Raw genomic sequence first — 15,662 nt, 5'->3', positions numbered from 1 at the left:
TCTAGGCCTTGTGTCATCGGCAACACGTGACAGCATTAGCGTTCTCTGCCTTCACTGATTCATACAGACACTGATGGCATGACTCTGGAAGAAATGGATGCACCATCTTGATGAGTTATCCTGAATACTAAAAGCCCTGCCTTAGTGCACACATATGTATGCAAACATATTAATAAAGTGGTTGAAATGTGCTGATTAAACATTTAAATCAGTTTGCAAAATTCTTAAAGGCAATCTGCCTTCTTGAGTTTTTTCCCTCTTTGCCTGACGTTGCTGGCTTGGCTCCATCATTGAAAGACTAAAATAAAGCCCAGGCATGCCCCGCTTTCTGATTGTGGGTTGCCCGGTGAAATTATTGTCAACACAGCAGGGACACATGCTCTCCTTGCACTTGAAAATGTTACGCTCAAGGGACCCAGAGCCAGTCTGAAGCATTTCTATGAAGGAATCAAACACTGTACTTGGCCACTGGCCATGTCCCAATTGCTTTCTATCCCCATTAGGCTGTCATAATTACGAAAGGTGCTCTATGCTATAATTCTTCCTTTTTAACTTGGTTTTTAAATCACCTTTATTTGAGATATAATGCACATACATAAATTCACACATTCAACGTGCCCAAATCAGAGGGTCATCACATATTCTCTGAATGGTGGAACCATCACCCTAATCTAATTTTAGAATATTTTCATCACCAAAATGAACCACCTGACCAAGTCGTGGTCACTCCCCTTTCCCCCCTTTTCCTCCCCACACCCACCACCCACCTCACCTAGTCCTATAGGCAGTCACTTATGTTGTCTGTCACTCCAGTTTGGTCTATTCTGGACATTTTATATAAATGGAATCATATGATATGTGAGCTTCTGTAAATAGCTTATTTCACTTAGTATAATGTGTTCAAGGTTCACTCCTATCGTAGCACATATCAGTACTTCATTCATTTTTTTTTTCTCTTGAGACAGAGTCTCGCTCTGTCGCCCAGGCTGGAGGCTCACTGCAAGCTCCGCCTCCCGGGTTCACGCCATTCTCCTGCCTCAGCCTCCCGAGTAGCTGGGACCACAGGCACCCACGACGAAACTCAGCGAATTTTTTGTATTTTTAGCCGAGACGGGGTTTCACTGCGTTAGCCAGGATGGTCTCGATCTCCTGACCTCGTGATCCACCTGCCTCGGCCTCCCAAAGTGCTGGGATTACAGGCATGAGCCACTGCCCCTGGCCCTCCATTCTTATTTATTGCCAAATAATATTTCATTGTAGATGTACCATACTTTGCTTATCCATTAATCAGTTGGTAGACCTTTTGGTTGAGTCCATTTTTTCATGATTATGAATGTTGTTATGGGCATTTGTGTACAGGGTTTTGTGTTGATACATGTTTTCAGTTCTCTTGGTTATACACCTAGGAGTGGAATTGTTGAGTCTGGGGAACTACATTTAACATGTTGAGGAACTGCCAGATTGTCTTCCAAAGTGGCTGGAACTTAAAATCCTATAGCAATGTACCAGGGTTTCAATTTCTCCATATCCTCTGCAACACGTGTTAGTTACTGTCTTTTCAGTGATAACAATTGCAGCAGGTGTGACGTGGCATTTCACCATTGTTTGGATTTGTATTTCTCCAATGACTGATAATACTGAGCATATTCTCATACTTTTATTGGCCATATGTATGTTTTCTTTGGTGAGATGTTTGTTCAGATCTTTCGCTGATTTCTTAATTGGGTGGTTTTCATATTGTTGAGTTTTAAGAGTTATTTGTATATTTTGGGTACAAGTCCTTTATCAGATACATATTTTAAAATATTTTCTCCCTTTCTGTGGTTCATCTTTCCTTTTGCAGCGACTGGCATTTTTTTATTGTAGTTGTATATACATAATGTAAAGTGTATCATTTGAATCATTTTTGAGGACACAATTTGGTGGCATAAAGTACATTCACAATGGTGTGCAACCACCACCAGCATCCGTCTCCAGAATTCCTTTCTTTTCTTTTTCTTTTTTCTTTCATTTTTTTGAGATGGAGTCTCGCTCTGCCGCCCAGGCTGGAGTGCAGTGGCACAATCTCAGCTCATTGCAACCTCCGCCTCCTGGGTTCACAGCATTCTCCTGCTTCAGCCTCCCAAGTAGCAGGGACTACAGGTGGCTGCCACCACGCCTGGCTGTTTTTTTGTTTTGTTTTGTTTTGTTTTTTTGGTATTTTTAGTAGAGATGGGATTTCACCATGTTAGCCAGGATGGTCCTGATTTCCTGACCTTGTGATCTGTCCGCCTTGGCCTTCCAAAGTGCTGGGATTACAGGTGTGAGCCACTGTGCCCAGCTTCGTTTTCTTTTTAATAGAATTTATTTTTGAGTGTACTTCTAGGTTTACAGCAAAACTGAGTGGAAAGTTCAGAGATTTCCTGTATACCCCCTGCCCCACACATGCACAGCCTCCTTCATTATCAATATCCTGCTGCAGAATGGTACATTGGTTACAACTGATTAATTATGTTGTTATTACTAAGAGTCCATAGTTTACCTTAGGGTTCACTTTCGGTGTTGTATGTTCTATGGGTTTGGATAAATGTATAATGACCTGTATCCACAACTACGGTATTGTACAGAGTATCTTTCCTGCCCTACAAATCCCCTGTGCTCCACCTATTCATCCCTCCCTGCCATCCTTCTCCTTAGCAACTACTGATCCTTTTACTGTCTCCATGGTTTTTCTTTTCTAGAGTGTCTTAAGGTTGACTCATATAGCATGTAGCTATTTCAGGTTTGCTTATTAGTAATGTGCCTTTAAGTTTTTCCCTGTCTTCCTGGCTTAATAGCTCATTTCATTTGCTGAATAATATTCCATTATCTAGATGTATTACATTTTATTTATCAATTCACCTACTGAAAGCCATCTTGGTTGCTTCTAAGTTTGGGCATTTATGAATAAAGCTTTGCTATCAACATACAGGTGCAAGTTTTTGTGTGGATGTGACTTGTCTTTTGATTTTTCCTTCTTTGTTTTTGAGGATAATTTTGCTAGGAATATAATTATTTGTTGACAGTCATTTCTTTCAACACTCTGAAGGTGTGATCTAATATTCTTAATGGCTTCCATGATTTCTCATTAGAAATCTGCTGCTAATCATACTGTGATTCACCTGTAAGTAAATACTGCTTTTCTCTTGCTGTTTTCAAAATGTTCTCTTTGTCTTTAACATTGTTAGTTTCACTATGATGTGTATAGATGTCAATCTCATTAAGTTTGTTGGGGTTTGTTGACATTCTTAGATGTATAAATGAATTGTTTTTGTCAAATTTTTGGCCACTATTTTTTCAGGTAATTTTGTCCCCGTTTCTCTTTTCTCCTCTCAGATTCCCATTATGTGTTTGTTGGTATTCTTCATGATGTGTCACAGGTATATTCATTTCTCTATATTTTTCTTCATTCATTTTTTATTTTATTCCACTCACTTGATAATCTCCATTGGTTTATCTTCAACTTTGCTGATCCTTTCTTCTTTATACTCAGATCTGTTATTATGCCGACCCAGTGATTATTTTTATTGCAGTAATTGTACTTTTCAACTCTAGCATTTCTACTGGGTTCTTTTTCAACAATTTCTACCTTTTCACTGATATTGTCTATTTGGTGATATCTAGCTGTCATACTTTCCTTTGTTTTTTTTAGGCATGATTTCCGTAAGTTCTTTACACATATTTTTAAAGTATTTGTCTGACACATCCAATATCTAGAATTCTTCGATGATAATTTCTACTAATAGCTTTTTCCTTTGTGTGTGTCATGTTTTTCTGTTCTTTTAAGGTTTGGTGATTTTTTTGTTGCTTTTAGACAACATATTGGAACAACTCTGATACCAGATACCTTCCTCCACTCCAGAGTTTGTTGTTGTCCCTTTTTCTGTTGTTTCTCTTCTTGCCACTTATTTGCTAAGTGACTCTCCTGGACTAATTTTATAGATTATGTATTTGCTGTAGTAGCCACTGAATTCTTTGCTGGTTTTTTGTGGTTGTTGTTGTTGTTGCTTTTATATTCTTATTTTAATCTTTGAGCCTGGTCAATGTAGTGGTCATCCAATACTCAGCCATGATATTTCCTTGAATTCCTTGCCTCTACTCCTTCCTACCTTTGCCATCATCACTGTCATCATCACTATACTCACCACCACCACATCACTATTAACATTATCACCACCACCATCATCATCACCATCACAATCATCAGTACCATCATCACCATCACTATCATAATCGTCATTACCATCATCACCATCACCATCATAATCGTCATTACCATCATCACCATCACCACCATTACTATCACCATCATTGTCACCATCACAATCATCAATACCATCATCACCACCACTACCATTATTACTATCACCAACATCATCACCATCACAATCATCATTACCATCATCACCATCACCACCACTACCGTTACTATCATCATCATCATCATCACCACTATCACCATCATCATGACTACCATCATCAACAATATCATCATCACCATCACCACTACCATTATTACTATCACCATCATCATCACCATCACCACCAACATCATCACCATCACCATCACAATCATCATTACCATCATCACCATCACCACCACCACCATTACTATCATCATAGCCACTATTACCATCACCAACAATATCATCATCACCATCACCACTACTATCATCACCATCACCATCATCATCACAATCATCACCATCATCATCACGGTCATCATGATCATATCACTGTCCATACAACCGTAACTATAGTCTACGAACTGTTCCAAGGGCTTTCTATATAGTAAGTCTCACAACAATTCTAATGACATAGACATGACTGTCCCTACTTTACAGATAACAAAGCTGAGGCACTGAGACACTGAACAATGTACATAATGAAGAGGTAGAGTATCAGGTTAGGATGTATGACTCCAGTGTCCATCCCCTCACCCTCTGCACAACACTGCTCTCCATCTGTTCTTCTGATTGTCATGTTACCCAAATTCAAGTTCCTCAACTTAGAAAGATTTTTTTTTTGAGACAGAGTCTCACTGTGTAGCCCAGGCTGGAGTGCAGTGGTGCGATCTCAGCTCACTGCAACCTCCGCCTTCCAGGTTCAAGCGATTCTCCTGCCTCAGCCTCCTGAGTAACTGGGATTACAGACGCCTGCCACCATGCCTGGCTAATGCTTGTATTTTTAGTAGAGACGGGGTTTCACCATGTTGGTCAGGCTGGTCTTGAACTCCTGACCTCATGATCCACTCGCCTCAGCCTCCCAAAGTGCTGGGATTACAGGCGTGAACCACTGCGCCTTGCCAGCCACCCTTTTTATAAATCCACTTTTCTCAAGAGTAGAGAGGTGATCGTTTCCAAACTGTTTATCGTCTTGACCTTTATGGAAATACAGGTAATGCTTCAAAACAACATTAAGAATCATCAATCATTTAAAAAACAGTCTGTCTTCCATAGTTTTCTCCAAGACTTGATAGAAATACTTTTGTTCTTTGCAGGGCTTTTTATAAAACACTTCCTACTCTTGAGAAAGCTTCCAGATCCCCAAATCAAGGTCGTGAATGCTTTTGATCAGAGATTGACATGCCACTAAGCTAATGAAGCTGGGACCACACAGCCCTTGCTTGCAAGGGCCCTTCCAAAGCGGCGCTGGAGGGACACAGCAGCTTTTTTGTGGATAATTTTGAATCATTAGAAAAGACCTCCTGTCCCATTTGTTTCCTCTCTTGGTATTTTTTGTTGGATGTTCAACATACTGAATTTTAACATTCTTACATTAAATTCATCATTAATTTCTATATTTATGTTTGTAAAGTAATACTTCCCCAAAACATGCTCAGATAGTTTTATATTTCATTTGTTAGTCATTCTGAAATTATTTTGGTCTGGCCCTTTCTACTGACTGCCAATTGTGTATTTTTGTGATATTAACATATACTACTTGTCAGCTAACATTTAAAGAAGAAAATGCCTGTGGCTAGGAAAATGCAGCCTTCATATCAGCAGAAGTAATTCCTAACCTGCTCCATCTGTCTGTCTGACCTCATGTGCTGGCAGTGTGGCTGCAGTCAGCCCTCAGGGCATGACCGTGATGGCTAGACCTGTTCGGGCCCAGTCCCTGGGTCCTGGGATGGAGAAGTCCCTCTTCAGGGCCTCTGTGTAAAGCCTATGAAACAAGGCATTTCCTGATTTTTGAACCTAGAAACCAATATTAAGAAAACTTGAAGACAGACAAGACAGAGTTTAACCCTTACATATACTTTGTGTTAACTTCATGGTTGCCTTGTGTTTTCATGAAAGTGAAGGGATACTGTTTTTAACTGTCAGTTCTTTCACACACATCATGAGATACAGTCTAATACACAAATTATCAGTTTGAGTGTAACATTCACTACAGCATCCCAGAGAAATCACAATTCTAGTCATAATCATAGATTCTTTTGGAAACCTGATAAATTTCATTTATTACCTGACGTATCAACCTATGATAAAAATATGAAAGCCATTTCTTTTTTCTTAAATAACAATAAAATATGCAAAGTTAGGCATTTGAAAAAGGAAAACTAAAAACTGATTAGCCAGCTTATTAAATTTAATACTTCATAGATTAAGTAAAAATATCAATGATTTTTGGACCAGACATTTATAATTTCAGTGGCTGGTCAAATCTGTCACAAAGGTAATCATTTCTAACTATCTTCTAACACAATCAGCCTTAGTCAACATAGTACTGCACAATTACATAGCATTTTCCCCTGTAAAAAATTGCACTTTACAAGTTCTACTTCTCTATGACAGGTGTATTTCTCCCCTTTTCCATAGTTTCAAATTTCCTTGCAAATCAACTTGGGTTCTACAGAAGAAACATATAAGGGCTGCAAAAAGAGGGCAAGTATGAGAAAGCACCAGGCCAATGGGTATGCAGGGAATTCTACCAAACCTTTAACATTCAGATGCTATTCGTGCCATTTCAGCCCAGAGAGTAGGAAATGCAAGAAAAATATCTAATTATATTTTTATATAGTGAGTATTACAATGATATGCAACCTAATAATGAATGCACAAGAAAAGCATTCTTGCTTAAAAATATGAATGTAAAATCTTACATAAAATGATAGTGAACAGAATCCATCAGCACATTTATTTTAATACATTAATACATTATGATCCAATAGGATTTATGCAAGAATGAGAGTAGAAATTCATGAATATAATCCATCATACATTCATCTCCATAGAAAGCAAAACATATTTGATAAAATGCAGTGTATGTTTGTGTTAAGAACACTGATTAAGCTAAAATTTAAAAGATATTTTATATATATACATATATATGAGACAGAGAGAGAGAGAGAGTACATATATTCCTAAGATCCAATAACTTAAATTAATAGGAGAATAGAGTTCCTTTTCCTTTTAAAATTGAAAGCAAGGTAATATCCATTGCCTTCCTTACTATTTGTCATTACATTTTATATATTAGTTAACATACTCTTAGGAAAGTAAATAAATAAATATATAAAACAATTAGAGGCATACAGACTAGAAAGCAATATATGTTGCCAGGAGTGGTGGCTCACACCTGTAATTCCGGGGCTTTGGGAGGCCAAGGGGGGCAGGTCACTTGAGGTCAGGAGTTCAAGACCAGCCCGGCCAACATGGTGAAACATCATCTCCACTAAAAATACAAAAATTAGCAGGTCATGGTGGTGTGTGCCTGTAGTCCCAGCTACTTGGGAGGCTGAGGCTGGAGAATCTCTTGAATCCGGGAGGCAGAAGTTGCAGTGAGCTGAAATTGTGCCACTGCACTCCAGCCTGGGCAACAGAGTGAGACTCCATTTCCAAATAAATAAATAAATAAATAAATATTTACGTATCCAGAAGACAGAAAGGAATTAATAAACTAGTAGAAATATTTTCCTAAATTATCATAAAATACCCAGGCATAAACTTAACAAAAAACAGTCAAATCCTATGAGAGGAAGTTCATAAGTTATGACTGTGCCAAATATAGACTAAAGAAATGTAAAGACACACCATAGGAAGACTGTATGACATACAACAGAAAGATGGTGATTCTCTCCAAGTTTAATTATGAATTTCATGTGACCTCAATAAGAAGATTATTAACTTTTTTTGTTTCCAAAGTTGACGATAAATTTTATTCATAAGAACAATCAAGCAGGAATGGCCAGGAGAAGTACAGTGACTGGGGCTAGCTTTTCACAGGTTATTAACTATTATAAACACTCTACACTAAACCTATTGTGTATTGGTGCTTGACTGATCAAAGAAACAGGAAAGATGAAAATTCTCTTAGGATTTGTTTATGATGAAGGCAGTTATTTAAATTAGGAGGAAGAAGGTATTTATGATCAGTGGAAGCCATATGAGAAAAAACCAATTTGGATCTATTCTTATATCACATATGAGAATAAATTCTGAAGCCACATTTGGAAAAACTATAACAGCAAAAAAATTATGATAGGGAAACAGATATGACCTAACTGACTCCATCTTGGGTTTAACCTCCAAGCTACCTTTGTTCACCTGGGCATGGGCCAAAATAACTTTGGGGGAAATTTCGTTTATAGTCTAAATGATAATAACCTTTCCCAAAACTAAACTTCCTTTATGAAACTAATAAAAGACCACAAGTTTAGGATTGTGAGAGGGGCCTGAATTCTGATAAGACGTACGTGTAGTTAAATGATAACCAGCCATTGTCTGGAGGTCACAAGATTTGTAACTCCAAGTACTGCTGTAAATAACATCTCTATGGTGGAACTTATGATTGGCCCTTTGAAATGTCTTCTCAGACTTTTGCATTTCAAATGCCTGGATGACTCCACTGGGACCAGCCACTCCTCCGGTGCCCACACCCAGAAGCAGACTCAGCCTAAGACGACCAGTTTCCACATCCCTATTGAGAGGTGACAACGTGCTAGCAGCCCTCGCTCTCCATGCCCCCTCGGCCTGGGCACCCATTCTGGCCATGATTGAGGAGCCCTGCAGCCCACCATGGCACTGCGGAAGCCCCTCTCTGGGCTGGCCCAGGCTGGAGCTGCCTCCCTCTGCTCCCGGGGAGGTGTGGAGGGAGAAGCACAGGAGGGAACTGCGGCTGCGGGCAGAGGCGTTCACGGGCCAGCGCCAGTTCCTGCAGGCATGGTGCCGGCTTGGCTGTCCGCACACGGAGCGGCCGGCGAGCGCCACGGGCCCAGGGCAGTGAGGGGCTTAGCACCCAGGTCAGCAGCTACAGAGGGTGCCAGCAGGCGGGCACTGCACTCGAGTTCTGGCCTGGCCTTATGCCTCCCTGCAGGGCAGGGCTCAGCACCTCCAGCCCCTCATGCCCAAGCCCTCCCTCTGCCAGTGGGCTCTACGCGGCCCAAGCCCCCGAAGGGCGGGCCCCCTGCTCAGGGACTCTGGGTCCTATTGGCTGCCCAAGGGCTGAGGAGGGCAGGCACAACTCTGGTAGGCAGCTCCACCTGCAGCCCAGGTGAGGCATCCACTAGATGAAGCCAGCTAGGCTCCTGAGTCTGGTGGGAACTTGTGGAACTTTTATGTCTAGCTAAGGGATCATAAATGCACCAATCAGCACTCTGTGTCTAGCTCAGGGATTGTAAATGCACCAATCAGCACTCTGTCAAAACTGACCAATCAGCTCTCTTTAAAATGGACCAATCAGCTCTCTGTAAAATGAACCAATCAGCAGGATGTGGGTCAGGGCCAGATAAGGGAATAAAGTCAGGCTGCCCAAGCCAGCCTTGGCAACCTAGTGGGGTCCCCTTCCACACTTGTGGAGGCTTTGTTCTTTTGCTTTTTGCAATAAATCTTGTTGCTGCTCACTCTTTGGGTCCATGCTGCTTTTATGAGCCGCGAGGGTCCCGGGCTTCATTCTTTAAGTGAGGGAGACCAAGAACCCACCAATTCCGGACACTGATTTCATTCCCAACTAATCAGCAGCATCCATTCCCTAACTCCCACCCCCTAAACTATCTTTAAAAACCCTGGCCTCTAAATTTTGGGAGAGGCTGATCTGAGTAATAATAAAACTTTGGTCTCTTGTTCAGCTGGCTCTGTGTGGATTAAAATTAAACTCCTTCTCTAATGCAATTCCTCTGTCTTGATAAATCGACTGTATGTGGGATGCAGACAAGATGAACCCATTGGGCAGTTACAATTCCAAATGGATCAGGGATCTAAGTATCAAAAAAGAAAAAACAGCCATATACTAGAATTTGAGAAATGTGAATAAATTCCTTTATAGCTTTGGCTTTGGAAAAACTTTTCTAGCAATGACTCAAAAATCTAGAGGCAATTAAAAACTATACTAACAAATTTGTCTACATGAAAAAAATGATTTAAAAAAGCATGGAAAAAAAGTACTGTACAAGAAAAGTAAAAATGGCAAGTAACAATTTGGGGAAAACAGAGTTAATATGTCACAGGAAAAGGACGACTAATTATGCTAATAAAGGATGATTTATAGACACAAGAAAAATAAGACCCAAAATCCAATAGGATGAAAAGGTAAAAATGGTGAATAATCAGTTAACAAAGGAAGAAATAGAAATGGCCCATAAACCAATTAAAAAAGATACCCTCACACGTGTAATCCTAGCACTTTGGGAGGCTGAGGCGAGTGAATTGCCTGAGCTGAGGAGTTCGAGACCAGCATGGGCAACACGATGAAACCCCATCTCTACTAAAATCCAAAAAAAATTAGCTGGGCTTGGCGGTGTGTGCCTGTAATCCTAGTTACTTGGGAGGCTGAGGCAGGAGAATAGCTTGAACCTGGGAGGCGGAGGTTGCAGTGAGCCGAGATTGCGCCATTGCATTCCAGCCCGGGCGAAAAAGTGAGATGCTGTCAAAAAAAGGAAAAAGAATAAAAGACACCCAAATTCACTCCTAATAAGAGAAATGCAAGGTACTGGGCACCAACAGATCACACTGAAGTTTGACAAAGGGAAAGAATTAAGCATTTTCCCTGTCTTTCCTGTATATACTGAATTTCAGGCTAAATAAGTAGTGATGTGCAAGTTTTTTCAATAGACAAGCCACTAACAAATGCAGGAGGAATGATGTAATTAAAATGTGCCACTTCACAGCCTCCAATGAATCTGGGAGCACCAGAGGCCAAGGCTGTTACCCACTGAAGAGTCTGTCTTACATCGCCAAGGCAGCAGGACCAGACATTATGTCCTTTCCATTGTAAGGCAAAGAATTATACGGGGATGCCTATGATGTTCTTATCCAAAGAGTTCAACTTGAAGCTAAGCAAAGTTCTAGAATTAACTACTGGTTTACAGAAAATATGGGGGATAAAGAAACACCTTACATGACACCATGAGAATATAGTCAGCCAAACCTAGGATGTGTGAGATTTGATGGGCAAAATGGCCTATTTCCTGCCCAAATGAATAGAAGGAATTTTTATTGATTAAAAGAGACTTGAGGCCGGGTGCGGTGGCTCACGCCTGTAATCCCAGCACTTTGGGAGGCCGAGGCAGGCAGATCACCTGAGGTTAGGAGTTCAACACCAGCCTGACCAACATGGTGAAACCCCATCTCTACTAAAAATACAAAAATTAGTCTGGTGTGGTGGTGGGCACCTGTAATCCCAGCTACTTGGGAGGCTGAGGCAGGAGAATCGCTTGAACCTAAGAGGCAGAGGTGGTAGAGAGCCAAGATTGCACCACTGCACTCTAGCCTGTGCAACAGAGCAAGACTCCGTCTCTAAAAAAAATAAGATAAAAAAGAAAAGAGACTTGAGAGAACTATTAGCAGGAGGTCATGTGTAGATCTTGACTGATACTGCTACAAACAAGCCAACTATAAAAAAGACAACTGCAGAAATGGCACGTGGGCTGAGTGTTCTATGATAGTAAGGAACCCATACTAACTTTGTGTAATAATGACATTGGATTAACAGAGACATGTCTGTTAGATGTAGCTAATGAAGCACAGCAGTCCCCTGCAGTAGCCTCCACGTGGCATATGTTCTAATACCCTCAGTGGAGGCTGGAAACCATGGATAGTGCTGAATCTACTGCTGTTGGTTGGAAGGTGTTTCTATTTATATCTTCTGCCTACATATTTAATGCCTTATTCATCTCAACTAAGAAATTATCATGCACTATGGCTGTAACTTTTGCAGTTTGAGGTGCAAGGGCAATACTATCACAAATTTCTTTTTCATTGTTCACAATATCATGAATAGAAGATTCTCGCTGTAGATATTAACAACCATAGCATATGACTTTTTTCTTTTCTTATTAAGCTGATAACTTTCATTTTTTTCTCTTAAAGGAAGCACTTCATGGCTTCTCTTTGACATATCCAAATTTCCAGCATCACTACTCTTGAACTTTGGGGTCATTGAGTCAAATAAAAATTGTACTTGAACACAAGCACTGTGATACTGAGACATAATAGTACAGTGAGGAATAATACGGTGTGGTCACAGGAGAACCGAAAATCCCAGCATTAGTTTCACATCATGAGCAAAAGGAAATGTGCAATAGCTGCAGATGCTATGAGCTGATAAGACCCTGAAATACCAGGAGGTGGACCAAGCTGGCTAAGACCAACTGGAGTCAACATGGCCCTGAATTTGATGTAGGTTTCCCGTAGGGCCTCATTATCAACTCATTAACCCAGTAAACCACACATCCACCAACCCCATGACAGTTCCAGGAACACCCATATTTGGTGTAAAAATGGGTGGTACCACAGTTCTGAGAAGTCTCCACCTTTTTCAAGGAATATTCCACCACTTGGTTAAAGAAACTCATAAAGATAAAAGCTGCAAACCGCATGGCATGACTCTCTCTTGAGTACGCCACACTCCCCTTTCTTGAGTGTGTACTTTTCACCTTGTGATAAATCTCTGTACTTTCACTGTATTCTGACTTATCTTTGAATTCCTTCGCACAATGGCGTCAAGAGCCTGGACACCAGCAAGGATGGAGGTCGCACAGGCGTATGGGGTATACCGGCCCACTGATATCAATACTGTGACCATTGATTTGATAACTGAACCGAAGTGACTAATGGGTGGGCAGTGTGTACACTGTGGATACCCTGGAGAAAGGGACGATTCGCATCCTGGATGGGATGCAGCTGGACGGTAAGAGACTTCATCACACTACTCAGTGTGGTGCCCAATGTAAAACTTACGAATTGTTTATTTCTGGAATTTTCCTTTAGCATCTTTGGACCCAGGTTGACTGAAGGTAAGTGAAACTGCAGAAAGCAAAACCTGGATTAGGGGAGACTACCACATTTCTAGGAAAATCCATACAATGTACCATTTCCTTTGACGTATTCTTTAACACATATGAGAGGAGATACATACAGCCAAAACAGAAGAAAGCTGATGCTGAATAACTGGCACATGAGGTTTCATTGCACTCTTTTATCCATGAAAAACAGAACTAAAGGCTATATGTAGCCAATGAAATAGTTGTTTTGATGCTCAAGAAGTTTATCAACATAAAACAACATAGGTAGGCCCCAAACAGCAGTACTTGCCATCTGGGGCCCTGAATTCACACTCTGTCCTGTACTCACATGCTGTAAGACTACGATTCCATTAGTAATTCAAGCCCTTTCCAGATCTCAGGTTCCCTCTCTGTGAACTGTAGCGACTGTGGACGGGACTCCCACCTCCTAATAGTGCAATGGTGCTGAAGATGGCACGTAACTATATGCTATGGTCTGAACATCTGTGTCCCCCCAACAAATTCGTCTGTTGAAGTCCTAATCCTCAATGGGATGGTATTTGAAGGTGGGGCCTTTGGGAGGTTAATGAGGTCACGAGAGTGACCAGATGGGATTAGCGCCCTTATAATAAGAGATATGAAAGAGATGATGGTTCTCCCTCCGTGTGAAGACTCAGCCAGGGCGCACAACTGCAGGCCAGGAAGAGGGTCCTCACCAGACACCGTGTCTGCTGACACCCAGATGGTACTTACCAGCCTCCAGAACTGTAAGACATGCATATTGGTGGTTTAAGCCACCCAGTCTTTGGGTTTTTGTTCTAACAGCCTCAGATGACTACGACGCTATATAAAATGCACAGCAGTGTTCCAGGCCAGTCATTGCTGAGCTGATGTTAACTGTAGTGTTTATTGTGCTTCCAAAAAATATAAAAATTACATCCCTTACTCAAAATACCATACTAAAAAGTTCTTTTTTCACTGGGCTCTCTGGAAAGCTCTCCCTCTACGGGTCTCCAGCCCTTGGCTGCTAAAGAGGGTGGTGGGGAGGCTTGGAGAGCATCAGTTACCCCACTGTCACCATGCTTACCCTTGGGGTCCCCTCCTGTTCTCTGCCACTTCCCTCCTCTTTCTGTGCTTTCAACTAGGATACAATGGTTTAAGAGGAGCAGCAGCCTCAGAGAAAAATTACACTGTGCACAGCCTTTTGTCTAGAGAAGAGTGATATTTGTTTTGAATGATGAGTGTTAAGTGGTAGCTTCCCGGTCTGATGCTTTTGACCTACTTTAAGAAATGTTTAGAAGGAAAAAAAGACAAGCATTGATTTAAAAGATGCAATATGAAGCTGTTTCAAATTCACTTTTGTTTCTGTGCAATAAGAAATAAATTCAGCTTTGGAAATTGGGATCATTTTCTCGTCTGTAGTTGTTAACGTGTCCAAGTATAACAATAATTTTGCTGACGCTATGAACAACGCTATTTTCCCATGCAAACGTCACACTAACGTCCCGGGGCTTGGAACTGACTCCGGGGAATCATCAGTTACACATTTACCACTGTTGGGGGTAGAAGGTTCTAGAGATTAAGAGACATTGTAGATTCTACCGAATATTCTGTGGTCTTCTATGGAATCTTGTAGAGTCTGCTGCTGGGTAACAAGCCCTTCGCCCACTGTTTAGAAACTATGCCAGACTCTTCTTTAAATTTCTTCAGAGATTTCTCAACTCAGTGCGGTCTGGCATTCAGTGTTTTTCATTAGGAAATAAGGGGCCTTGAATTGAAGCCTGCAGGTTGTTTAGCCTCAGCTCCTTGCTTACCAGGTTTCTAGATATTAACCAAGTCACTCAATCTCTTGGATCTTTATCTTTTTAAAGTATAACAGGGTGGTCTACAACAGTATTTCTGAAACACTGGGTCTTTAGAATCAGTTCAGTGGATCATGTCCAGCATTTTAAAATGAAATGCAGTAGAATACAAATACAATAGAATACAGTAGAAATACAGTAGAGCACATCTGAAGGCATCATGCAGAGTGCTAGTAAATATTATTTTGTGTTATATTCAGTATGTGTATATAACTGTATGTATCCTTGTTCTGGAATGGAAAATGTATTTTCCAGAGAGACTTGGTGTGAGCCATTGAAAGAGACTATCTAGAGGTGAATTTGCAAACTCAGTGCAGGGAGGATAAATGAGAGACTGGGTGACTGGAATGAAGTGTAAGCACCACAGGGACCTGGAGCCACTGCCCTAGGCAAAGAAGTGTCCCTCCTCTCTGGCAAGAATCGGCCTGTGGTCACCAAATCATCTGGCCTTTCAAAAAGAGGCAGAAATAGGGAATTCTGTATAAAATCTCTTGACTTTGAAATGTTGGCCACTGACTCGTCTTTTAAAAAAACAAGCAAAGTGTGTCCTTGGAACG

General features: G+C 40.9%; 1 protein-coding gene across 1 annotated transcript in view; it reads right to left on the bottom strand.

The window, feature by feature from the left end:
• Positions 1–15,662, bottom strand: part of GABRG3 (gamma-aminobutyric acid (GABA) A receptor, gamma 3) — a 552,051-nt gene that overhangs the window by 53,366 nt on the left and 483,023 nt on the right. The gene's annotated exons all lie outside the window — the stretch shown is intronic.

Source organism: Colobus angolensis, unplaced genomic scaffold (genome assembly GCF_000951035.1).
Source record: "Colobus angolensis palliatus isolate OR3802 unplaced genomic scaffold, Cang.pa_1.0 Scaffold211, whole genome shotgun sequence".
Lineage (NCBI taxonomy): Eukaryota > Metazoa > Chordata > Mammalia > Primates > Cercopithecidae > Colobus > Colobus angolensis.
Note: the sequence above shows the minus strand (reverse complement) of the source record. Positions and strands in the feature narration are given on the sequence as shown.